Here is a 13596-nt window from a genome sequence, read left to right as displayed (position 1 = left end):
CAAGGATAAACCTTTGTGCAAATGATTAAGAGATAATCATGGTCAAAGTATTAAAGGCTTGATGAGACCCTTGGGTTGGGTAGAGGTTGAGTCAAAACAAATGTTTTAACCATGTAGGAGGGTTTGGGTTAGCCATTAATGGTTATTGGAGACTTTGTGGATTAAGTGGTTGAAAGTTGGAAGCCTTTAATGGTTTTCAAAGACTTTGGGGTTTTTGGTGGTTGAAGGTTGAAAACCTTCAATGGTTATCAAAGACTTTTAGGCTTTTGAGAAGTGACTTCCCTTTGCTTAGGAATGTGACAATATTTAGGGGATGGATTAGGCTAATTAGGAAGGGGTTAGAAGAATCTAGAAGGGGATTAGATTTTGCAAGTGGATTTGGTGGGTGAGGGAAAATAGGATTTTATTTAAAATAAAAATTCATTTATTTCAAAATGTGTGCAAGTTGCATTTGTAGGAAAATGCAAGTGGGGGGGGGTTAATGATTTAAATAAATGTTTTATTTAATTTATTTAAAAGAGGAATAGGGGTATTTAATTAAATAAATAGATTTTATTTATTTAATTGATTGTGAATTTGATTTAATGAATTAATTAAAATAAATTCAATAATTTATTTAATTAATAGAAGAATGTTTGGAGATGAATTAATTAAATATTAATTTAATTAACTGATGGCTAGTGGATTTTTAATCAAATAAATACGAAATATTCATTTAATTAAAATGGACAGATTTATGTGACTACAGTAAGGAATGTCAATTTGGAAAACAAGTTAGAGCAAGTTTCAAAAGTATTCTAGAAAAATCCAATAATGCTCTTGATTTGATTCACACAGATTTTTGTGGTCCAGCTAGAACTAAAAGCTTACAAGGTGATATATATTTCATGCTAATTATTGATGATTATTCTAGAATGTGTTGGGTTACTTTTCTCAAAGGAAAATCAGAAGCACTTGGAAAGTTAAAACTATCCAAAGCAATGGTTGAAAATGAAACCAGTAAGAAAATCAAATGTTTAAGATCAGATCAAGGAGGAGAATTCACATCTAAGGACTTTAATACATTATGTGAAGTGAATGGAATCAGAAGAGAACAATTCGCACCTCGGACACCATAGCAGAATGGAGTTGTTGAAAGCAAAAACATAATTATCTTGGATGCAACAAGAAGTATGTTATCTAAAGAAAATTTGCCACATGTATATTGGAGAGAAGCAATCAGCACAACGGTCTATACATTCAACAAAGTTCACATCAAAGGTGAAACCGGTAAGACCCCTCATGAACTATGGTCTGGTAGTACTCCTACTCTTAATTATTTCAGAATTTTTGGAAGTAAATGTTATATTAGAAGAGATGAGTATATTGGCAAATTTGATCCTAGAAGTGATGAAAGAATATTTCTTGGTTATTCATCTAAGAGCAAGGCATATAGATGTTTTAATAAAAGATTGAAAAATTTTTTTGAGAGTACAAATGTAAAGATTGATGAACAATTCAGAAGAACTTCAAGGTATATAGACTTTGATCTGGCAATAGAAATTGTGATAAATGAACCTATACTAAATCCACTGGTATAGAATGAAGATCCAGTTACCCTAGTACCATCAGAGGATTCCACAGTTATTGCAGAACAACAGCGAATTAAGACACCTCGGTATGTAAAATTGAATCATTCTGAAGATTAGATAATTGGAAGAAAATTTCAAGGAGTTATGACAAGAGGAAGATTGGCAAATGAAGAGGTATGTCTTATTTCTCAAATTGAACCATCATCTATAAATGAGGCATGTGAAGATAAATTTTGGATTAAAGCTATGGAAGAAGAATTAGAACAAATTGAGAAAAATAATACTTGGACATTAGTTCCCGGACCTAAAGATAAAAATGTAATTGGAACCAAATGAGTATTTAGAAACAAACTTAATAAAGATGGTAAGGTTGTCAGAAATAAAGCAAGACTAGTGTGTAAGGGATATTCTCAGAAAGAAGGAGTTGATTACAATGAAACCTTTGCACCGGTAGGAAGAATTGAGGCAGTCAAATTATTCTTGGCTTTTGCAGCTCACAAGAACTACACAGTTTATCAAATGGATATTAAATGTGCATTCTTGAATGGAGATCTTGAAGAGGAAGTCTATATTGAACAACCTGATGGATTTTCTTTGACAGATGACAATAATATGGTTTGTAGGTTAAGAAAAGCTCTGTATGGATTGAAACTGTTGATATTTTGGTATGGTTTTGTCATTGATGTCAACACCTACTAAATACACCTTCTTTGGAGATCCAGCAACATTCATCGGCAAACAGTAAACTGTGCAACAGTTACCGGTATATGGTTAACCGGCAAGATATAATGTTCACCGGTACCTGCAATGACATGGAAGACACTTGGTAATGTCGAAGACATCATGTGGACACTTTATTTTGAAGTAATAATCATTGGTATATTCTTATTTGCATATTTTCTTTTACCAGCAAATAGGTCCAGGTTATCTAGGGTTACACCAGCAGGTTTATCTTTTCCAGATCAGCATGGCACACTATGGAGATGATTTATTATTGTTGTAAATGCATTAAGCTGACATGTTCAATCGGTTATTGCATCGGATATTGTATTGTTTGTAAAAAAATTTTATTGTAATATCTTGTAGATCCGACCTACTAAAATTGGTCTTAGGGTATGGTAAAAATGTAAGATCTTATTTGTAAGATCAAGTGTGAAATGCGAAAAAGATTTAAGAAAGGGTATATGCGAGATAAAGCAGAGGCATACACAAAGACATCATTTGAAGGTGAAGTTAGGTTTTTGTAGAAGCATATCAGTATTACACCGGTACAAAATCCAGCATATGAAGCTGCTATTTTATGCAGTACATTCTTATTGGATTTAATCATCCAACTATAGTCAGTGTGACTCCCATTTGTGCCTTTCTATATGTGCCAACCCCTTTTGTACACTTACTATCTGCAATAGTATCATTTGATTGTGGGTAAGGTTTCCCACTATGGTTTTTCCCCTTACAGGGTTTCCACATACAAATATTGGTGTCATGTGTTATGGATGACTTTGTGCTTATGTTTCACACATTAATTCTTACCGGTATAGTAATTTTTTGTTAACACTGTTTACCAACATACTTAACCAATTTTCTAGTATTAAGCATTAAGTTGGTTAATAAGTTTTTGGTTTAAATTTATTAGACAACTGATTCACCCCCCCTCTTAGTTGTCTCTAGGACCTACAATTGGTATCAGAGCCTAGTCCTCTTCTTGCAAAAGTTTAACAAATTGAGGAGATCCAATGTCTACTAATTATTTCAGAAAGGATAGTCCTAAACTTGATGGAACCAACTATAGGATATGGAAAATCAGAATGGATACACATCTGAATTGCATTAGTAAAGACATATAGGAAGTTACTAAGAATGGTTATACTGTTGTTGTAGCTAGTCAGACTGCTCTCACTACTTTAGCTAAAGATGAAGAAAATGATTGCAAAGCAAGAGAAGCACTCTTGAGCGCATTATTAGATAGGTCCATTGCAAAAGCTATTTGGGATCATTTGAAAACACTAAATGAAGGGGATTCCACAGTCAAAATTGCAAAACTTGAAAGCTTCCAAGTCAAGTATGAACATCTGAAAATCGAAGAAGATGAAAGGATTTCTACTTTTATGGAAAGGGTAAATGAAATTGTTTTGGGTATCAAATGTTGTAGAGGAACCTTGATTGAAGATGAGATTGTTTCAAAAATCTTAAGAGGTTTGCCACTGGCATATAAAATGAAGGTTATTCCTATAAATGAGTTGAGAACAATGCCTAATACATCAGTAACTAGGGATACATTGATTGGAAAACTTTCAGCTTTTGAAATTGAGGAATTTGGTCCTGTTACTACTATAAAAACTGATTTGGCCTTCAAAGCATCAACATCATCTACTCCATCCTTTGACAAATCAGACTAGAGAGCCTTTTATGCAAGAGAACTTGAAGAAACCAGGAAGGAGAATGAAGAGCTTGAAGAACTTGAAGCACTATTCGTAAGAAAAATGCCAAAAGGCCCAATTGGAAGTAAGTATGAAGGTAAAGCACCCTTTTAATGTTTTAACTGTAATAAGATTGGTCATATGGCTTCAAGATGCCCTGATAGACATGCTAGACTAAGAGAAGAAGCTAGAAGAACATACAAACCTAATCTTGAATATAAGAGATACAGATTTAAGAAAAACAAAGATAAATCTCGTTACATTGTTGATGAAGGTGTGACTAATGATTTTGATGAGGATCCAACAGACAATGGATGGGTCTTTGTTTCTATAACAGAAGATCAACCGATACCTATTGCTCAACCGGTATAACATTGCTCAACCGGTATAACAAGCCCTAGCAGCTAAAGTTGAATCAAAGGATGAATGGATTATTGACTCAGGATGCTCACATCACATGACTGGAGACAAAGGTAAATTCTTGAACTTTCAAGAATACAATGGAGGTTCAGTAAGATTCGGAGATGACAAAGCCTATTCAATCAAAGGTAAGGGTTCAATATCTCTTGATGGTAAACATGACACTAAAAATGTCTACTATGTTGAAGGATTAAAACATAATCTTTTAAGTGTTGGTCAATTAGTTGAGAAAGGTTTTCAGTTACAATTTAAAAATGGAAAATGCAAAATCATGAATAGAACTGGTTTGGAAATTGCAACCGGTAATCAGACTAGAGGTAATATCTTTCATTTGAATAACAATGAAAAGGCATGCTTTATTGCACATATAGATGAAAGTTGGCTATGGCATAAAAGACTATGTCATGTAAATTTTGATTGCATGGTAAAAATCAGTACTTCTAAGGCACTTAGAGATCTACCTAAAATTGTGAAACCTCAGAATACAATTTGCAAGGAATGTCAATTTGGAAAACAAGTTAGAGCTAGTTTCAAAAGTATTCCAGAAAAATCCAATAATGCCCTTGATTTAATTCACACTGATTTATGTGGTCCAGCTAGAACTAAAAGCTTACAAGGTGATAGATATTTCATGCTAGTTATTGATGATTATTCTAGAATGTGTTGGGTTACTTTTCTCAGAAAAAAATCAAAAGCACTTTGGAAGTTCAAGCTATTCAAAGAAATGGTTGAAAATGAAACCGATAAGAAAATTAAATGTTTAAGATCAGATCAAGGAGGAGAATTCAGATCTAAAGATTTTAATAAATTTTGTGAAGTAAATGGAATCAAAAGATAGTTATCAGCACCTCAAACACCACAACAGAATGGAGTTGTTGAAAGGAAAAATAGAACTATTTTGGATGCAGCAAGAAGTATGTTATCAGAAGCAAATCTACCACATGTATACTGGAGAGAGGCAGTAAGCACTGCTGTCTATACATTCAACAAAGTTCACATCAAAGGTGAAACCGGTAAGACCCCTCATGAACTATGGTTTGGTAATACTCTACTCTTAAGTATTTTAGAATTTTTGGAAGTAAATGTTATATTAGAAGAGATGAGTATATTGGCATTTTTGATCCTAGAAGTGATGAAGGAATATTTATTGGTTATTCATCTAAGAGTAAAGCATATAGATGTTTTAATAAAAGATTACAGAAAATTATTGAGAGTACAAATGTAAAGATTGATGAACAATTCAGAGGAACTTTTAAGGTATATAGACTCTGAACTAGGAACATAAATTATGACAAATGGACCTACAATAAATCCACCAGTACAGAATGATGATCTAGTTACTCTAGTATCATCAGAGGATTCCATAGTAATTGAAGAACAACAATAGACTAAGACACCCTGGTATGTAAGACTGAATCATTCTGAAGATCAGATAATTGGAAGAGAATTTAAAGGTGTCATGACAAGAGGAAGATTCGCAAATGAAGAGGTATGTCTTACTTCTCAAATTGAACCATTATCTATCAATGAGGCATGTGAAGATAAATTTTGGATTAAAGCTATGAAAGAAGAATTAGGACAAATTGAGAAAAATAATACTTGGTGTAAAGTGGAAAAATCGAACCCTAGTTGTTCTCTCCTCCCCAACCCCAAGGAGAGAGAAGGGAGAGTCACTAGAGTTGATGGTTTTCACTTAGGAGAGACTTTACATTCAAAAGAGGGGTTGAAACCCACAAGATCCAATTCCACGCAATGAAAGATTGGATTCTAAATGAGTTTCAAGGGTTAAGACATCAAGGATACCCTCTTTTTTAAAGAATGTAGATAGAAAGATTGAACTAGGAATGCATGTAAAGTAGGAAAGATTCGCTTATAAACAGAGATGGGGATATGGGATGAAGCTGCAGACCTGGAACCTACACATAGAAAAGAGAGGATGATTGGGGGGTTAGGGATGAGGGGTTTGTCTTTAGGTCAAACCCCGGTTTTGGAATTAACGAAGAAATGAGAATGTTGTAAATGTAAATGTTTGTAATGTAAACAAGTACTGATACCTTGTTGTAAGAATGTTTGTATTCTTACATGTGAAGGTGTAATGAATGTTGTATTTTGTATGTTGTATGTGATCTCCTCTTCAATGGTTGAATCCTTGTCTTGAATGCAACACCTAGCCTTGAATGGAGACTTAGAATGCTCAATTGCTTGAAGGAATGCTTGAATGCTTGAATGTTTGAATATTGCTTCCGCCTTTTGCACACATATGTCTTCCTCTCTTTTTTGGAAGAGGAAATGTAGTTTATATACTTGTCAATTAGGGTTGATAGACTGATTTTCCCAACCTTAGGCCGACCAGGAAACATTATTTCCTGAATTGCAAACTTAAAGACCCTATGCCCAAAAGAGACCAGGCCTAGAATAGGGCCAGGGACCAGGGCGCTGGGTGCCATGGTCCTGGGGGACCAGGGCACTAGGCGCCCTAGTCCAGAAGGACCAAGGCGCTGGGCACCATGGTCCCACCTCCTGGGATAGCAAGGTGCAAGGAGGGATCAGGCCAGGGTGCAGAAAAATGTAGTTTTTGATGTCACAAGTAGGTTTCGGGGTCTCCATTCAGGTTCAACATTACGCCACCATCATGAAGACCCAAATGCAGTCAAAATTGTAAGTGTCACAATTTTAGGACACTACATTTAGCCCCCACTTTAGCGAGAGTATAAGCGTACGCTCATACTTCTGGTAAAGTACAAGGAAACAACATTGAAAAACTTTTACCACATCAAGGAGGCAAGATACACCAAGCCCCCAATGGACTAAGGACCTTACGACTTCAATTGACAAAGTAAAAGGGAAGATCACGAGGGAGAACCATGACTGTCAATAGTAAGGTTCCCTCACTATGAGTCATGCAAGAAAGATATAAAAATTTTTGAAGGCAAAGCTAAATTTGTCAAGAAATTTTCAAGTATCTTGAAAAGATATGAATGGGATGTATGCCCCCCTATGTTAAAGCGATTGCACACGCCTCACCGGGGGTGATTGCTTTAAGGTAGTGATACATATAAGAAATGAGAAAGGAGCATGTTATCACAAGGATTTAGCCCCCAAGTGTGAGATAAGCCCAAGGATAATAGACACAAAACACAAAGAACAAGGTGACTTCGCTTTCCTCGGGGTTAGTATGCTATATGATAATTCATGTATATCATATTTATGTATGCATAATTGTTCTTCATTCCCCAATCAAGGAAGGTCACCTAGAAGAAGGGAACACATGTGTCTTTTGAGTCAACATGAGAGAGACCAAAAGAGATCTCAATGTTTTGCATCATCCTCAAGTAGACAAAGCTAAGGACAACGAATAGCAGAATGAGAATAACACATAGAAGAAGTAACAAAAGAGATCAAGAGAGGAGGAGAGAGTCTGCTATGCTAATGAACTAGTCTAGCACGTCATCTACCCCTCGGTCTTGCTGATCAATATTTCGGGAAGGCAGGAAACACGCTAGAGGAGGAACATCCAACACAGCAGATGGAGCTATCACAAGATCCAAACAAGGGCTATGTTCATGTTCCAAGCCACGTTATTTTTGTCTAGGAGCTAGGATAAGTGCTTTAGAAAATTCGTTAGATAAATGGTTATCAACATCAACATATTCATACTCACTATCAGAATGAACAGGAGTAACATTTTCATCATAAATAACATTTTCATCTATATCATCATCAAGATTTATAAAAATAGGATCTTTAACTCGCACAGGATCAAGACCATCATGCATCTTATGTTTAGGAGATTTCGGCTCAATTGTCGGCTGAGGAGAAAATGGAATAATGCTAGCTGAAGGTGTTTCGGGGATTGCAAAGTTTGAGAAGCAGCTGCCTAAGCTCTAAGACGATGCTTTCGTCGACGTTCATGTGCAGAACGATTTCGTCTAGTCTTAGTAGGAAGTTGAGAAGATTGAGGAGGAGGAATGTTCTCATCCTTATCACTTGGGTGTTTAGGTTGTGGTCTCTTAGGTTGAACAATAGGAGAAGAGGAAGGTCTCTTCTCTCCATAAGAGGAAGGAGGAGGAACTGCTCCATATAAGGGAGGAATATTTGATTTAGGAAGGAGACCCAGTCCATTATGACGAGGAGGTATAGGTCTACTTTTAGGAAGTTTATTAGATATAGACATAGTCACATTCATAGGGATGGGTTGGGAATCTTCTTGAAGAAAGACATTAGTTTTATCTTTCAAAGGAAGAACTTCCTTCTCAAGAACGATAGGAATGTCAAGTTTGGGTGTTCTAGGTTCACTTAGAGATATGATCATATCTTTTTTCCACTTTTGATAAGATTTGAAAAGATGATCACTTCACGGAGGAAGAGATTGGAATTGTTTAGGCCAAAAATAATCAATAGGAATGCTAGAAGTTCTTTTAGCTGGTTTAAAGAGACTATGATTGACAATAACAACTTCACCATTATGGGGAAATTTCAAACACTTGTGAATAGGAGAAGCAATAGCTTTCGTGGAAGATAGCCAAGGATAGCCTAGCTTCACACGAAATTGTTCGGATGATGGAATAATAGCAAAGTCCACATCAAGGGATTTGTTATGGACCTCATTAGGTAATGTAATAGAACCAATTGCAGGAGAAGAAAATGCATCAAATAGTTTCACAACCACATTTGTTTCATCATAGATCACTTGATTCAATTGCAAAGTAAAAATAAATTCTTCAGTAATGATATTAACCATACAAGAAGGATCAATAAGCACTCCACGGCAAGGTGTATTCTTGACTTTTGTAACTATATATAAAGGACCATTAGGTGCCCTGATAGTTTCACTAGAATCAAAGGTGATGGAAGGTTCTTTAGGGATTTTCTACTGCTCTACAAAGTTAATCACATTCGGAGTCATAGCCACAAGATCATCAGGTGAGACAGAGGAATCATTAGTATCAATTGCATTACAGGTATGAGAAGGTAATGGATCAGTAAAAATTTGAAGATTTTGGTTAGGAGGAGCTATAGATGTGTTGCCTTTATCATTCACACTAGAAATAGAGATAGTATTATTATCAATCAAATCTTGAATTTTACCTTTTAAAGCAAAACATTTTTCAGTATCATGCCCAGGATGACGATGAAATTGACAAAAAGATTTGTTATCAAAATAGGGTGAATTAATCTTTGCAGGATCTATTTGCTTTATAGGAGGAAAAGTAAGCACATTTTGTTCCAATAACTTATTCATAATACTATGCAATGATTCATTCAAAGGAGTAAACTTTCTTTCTTTCTTGAAAAACTTAGAAATAGGAGGCACACCTGATGCCGCATTCACATTGTTGTTGATGATGTTTTCATTGAATTTAATGGACTCTCTGTTCAGTTTAAACTTCCCAAATGGTTGTTGACTACTATCACCCTTATCACTCGGAGCCATAGGATTTGCTTGTTCCATTTGACTCACAGTCAGTTGATAATTGTGAAGAGTTATGCACAACTGTTGGAAAGAAGTAAACTTAGAAAATAGAAGTTTTTCTCTAATATCTTTTTGTAAATTAGAAATAAAGATTCTTTGAATATCATTGTCAGGTACTGGAAAGGAAATTTGAGCATACAAATGCTTATATCTACCAATGAAATCAATCACTTTTTCTTTAACACCTTGTTTACAATGCATTAAATCAATCAAAGTAACTTTAGGACTTATATTGTTTTGAAATTGTTGAATAAAAGAATTTGCAAGTTGTTCAAAAGAAGAAATAGAATAGGAAGGCAACGAGCAATACCATTGTAGGGCTTTATCTCTTAATGTTCTAGTAAACAATTTTGCAAGCAACCTTTGGTCATAAGCAAAATTGGTACATATTGTTTGAAAGGTCTTAACATGTGTTAGAGGATCACCCTTAGCATTATAAAGCTCCAAATGTGGAATTTCAACATGTTTAGGGGGAATAGCTCGAACAATGTCAAGAGAAAGTGGGCTCGCGACATCAAATGTGGGCACACTAAACTTAGATTGATTCATAGAGGCAATTTGTTGCTGTAAAGAAGAGACAATTTGTGCAAGATTGTTAATGGTCACTTCAGTCGAAGAGTTCATATTAGGCGTGTTAGATTGTGATGGAGGTATTATGTTATTGAAAGAAGGTAGAGAGTAAGGTGGTGGGACACTATGATAGTTAGTCATAGGAGATGATTGGAAAGGAGGAACACTACAAGGAGGAATGGAAGGGTTAAATGAATTTCCCCGTTGTGTCATGTTTATTTGTGGAGATATAATAGGAATACTCATTGAAGGAATGAATGAAGAAGTCGGATTGAATGAAGGAAGAGGGTTGATTGAAGAAGAAGGATTGCCCCCATGACTAGTGATCATAGGAGGAATGTCTTGTATTGAAGTAGTCATTATGTTTGATGTAAAAGTAGGTATACTAGCAATAGAAGTTGTCAATGGAATAGAATGATTAATTTGAGTAGGAGGTTGTGTATAACCTAAGGTTTCGGCACAACTTTTTGTCGACATCACATTTGAATCCACAATGTGTGCAATACCACGCAAAATATCAATTCCATTCTTATCACTTTGAACCATACATTTTAGACCCTCAATTAATGAAAGAGCTTCACTATCGGGGTATTCTTGAGACATCCATTGTCGAAAATCATCAAATTGGTTATCCAATTTTGAAAGTTGTTCTACAGAAACCTCATGGAGAGATTCTTCATCATTAAGAGGATTAGAGGAATCACCCATGTCCTCGTTAAAAAGGCCATTCAAATTAGGTTCCATCTCCTCAGTTTTTCAACCTTGGAAAGACTTAATTCTAAGGCTTCGTCTAATGGGAATAGTGTAAGTAGGGCTTATTGTTGTAAAACTCATGCACTAAAGAAAGAGAGAAGATTTTGAATTTTAGAGGTAGCAAATTTCAATAAAATCAGCCAATCTCCTAGATTTAAGTTGTTAAATGCAATCAGGACAATCTCCCGAAATTTTGAAAAAAATGTCCAGGACCGTGGCGAACGGAGTGCACACGGTCCTCGCAACTTTTTTTGAAATTTTCAGGGATGAAAGTTATGATGATTTTAAAGCTAATCTGAAAAAAATTGAGTGATTTTACGATCTATAGATAGGCCAAATTAAAGTTGCAATCTCAAAATTGAACCCTACCAAGATTGTTGATAAATGTAAAATTTGAATTTTGAAAAAGAGGGGGAAACTGAAATTTTGAATTTTATGATTTTAGAGGGAATACCGAAAGCAATGCAAGTTTTGAAATTTAAAATTTGACTCGATTTCATGCAAAATTCGAATTTGAAAGTGGAAATCAAAGTTGTTGCAATTAAACACTTAATTTCAAAAGTCACAAACTACAAAAATTTGAATAAAACACTGAAATTTCGAATGAATGCCAACACACTTTTCAGATTTAGGACTGTAAGAAACACAATTTTGATATGAATTTTAATTTCAACAATTTTTGAATGATTAGAAGCCTCAATGCAAGCAATCGCTAGACCAACTTTGACTTTAATTTTGAAAGTGTTAAAATTGATAAAATCAGCCAAAATTTTTGATTTTAGCAGAAAAATACAGTAAGATCTAGCTCCCGAAATTTCAGAAAAAATGTCGGGGACGAGGGCGCTCGGGGTGCACATGGTCCTCGCAACTTTTTTCCAAATTTTTCAGGGATGAAAGATATTGTGATTTTATTGCAGAATCCAAAGTTACAGCCGATTTGGAGGTGTTTTGATTAGTGAAATTATCAGTCAAAGGTTGAATCAAGAAGGTCTTAAAAATTAGGGTTTTGACATTTAACCACTTAATTTTTAGAGTTAAAGCACAAATATGAATTGACAATTTGCAATAGAATGGTAAATCTGAAACAAGCATTAACAATTAAACATTTCACAAGTTTAATTACTTAAAAAGAAAATTTTAGGGTTTTTATGCAATCAACCTCCAAAATTTGCAAAAGATCAAACATGGAAATATAATTAGGAAAGCAAAATTTTCAGATCTAACCATGAATAATTAGAATGAGGATGTTCACGTCGGGTTCACCAAAAATGTAAAGCGGAAAATTCAAACCCTAGTTGTTCTCTCCTCCCCAAACCCAAGGAGAGAGAAGGGAGAGTCACTAGGGTTGATGGTTTCCACTTAGGAGAGACTTTACATTCAAAAGAGGGGTTGAAACCCACAAGATCCAATCCCACACAATGCAAGATTGGATTCTAAATGAGTTTCAAGGGTTAAGACATCAAGGATACCCTCTTTTGTAAAGAATGTAGATAGAAAGATTGAACTAGGAATGCATGTAAAGTAGGAAAGATTCACTTATAAACAGACATAGGGATATGGGATGAAGCTGCAGACCTGGAACCTACACACAGAAAAGAGAGGACGATTGGGGGGTTAGGGATGAGGGGTTTGCCTTTAGGTCAAACCCCGGTTTTGGAATTAACGAAGAAATGAGAATGTTGTAAATGTAAGTGTTTGTAATGTAAACAAGTACTGATACCTTGTTGTAGGAATGTTTGTATTCTTACATGCGAAGGTGTAATGAATGTTGTATTTTGTATGTTGTATGTGATCTCCTCTTCAATGGTTGAATCCTTGTCTTGAATGCAACACCTAGCCTTGAATGGAGACTTAGAATGCTCAATTGATTGAAGGAATGCTTGAATGCTTGAATGTTTGAATATTGCTTCCGCCTTTTGCACACATATGTCTTCCTCTCTTTATTGGAAGAGGAAATGTAGTTTATATACTTGTCAATTAGGGTTGATATACTGATTTTCCCGACATTAGGCTGACCAGGAAACATTATTTCCCGAATTTCAAACTTAAAGACCCGATGTCCAAAAGAGATCGGGCCCAAAATAGGGCCAGGGACCAGGGCACTAGGCGCCATGGTCCCACCTCCCGGGACAGCGGGGTGCAAGGAGGGATCAGGCCAGGGTGCAGAAAAATGCAGTTTTTGATGTCACAAGCAGGTTTCGGGGTCTCCATTCAGGTTCAACATTGTACCACCATCGTGAAGACCCAAATGCAGTCAAAATTGCAAGTGTCGCAATTTTCGGATGCTACACTTGGACATTAGTTCCCCGACCTAAAAATAAAAATATAATTGGAACCAAATGGGTATTTAGAAACAAACTCAATGAAGATGGTAAGGTTGTCAGAAATA

Source organism: Cryptomeria japonica, chromosome 6, assembly GCF_030272615.1.
Source record: "Cryptomeria japonica chromosome 6, Sugi_1.0, whole genome shotgun sequence".
Classification (NCBI taxonomy): Eukaryota; Viridiplantae; Streptophyta; class Pinopsida; order Cupressales; family Cupressaceae; genus Cryptomeria; species Cryptomeria japonica.
The sequence above is the reverse complement of the archived record's forward strand: the minus strand, read 5'-3'. Positions refer to the sequence as shown.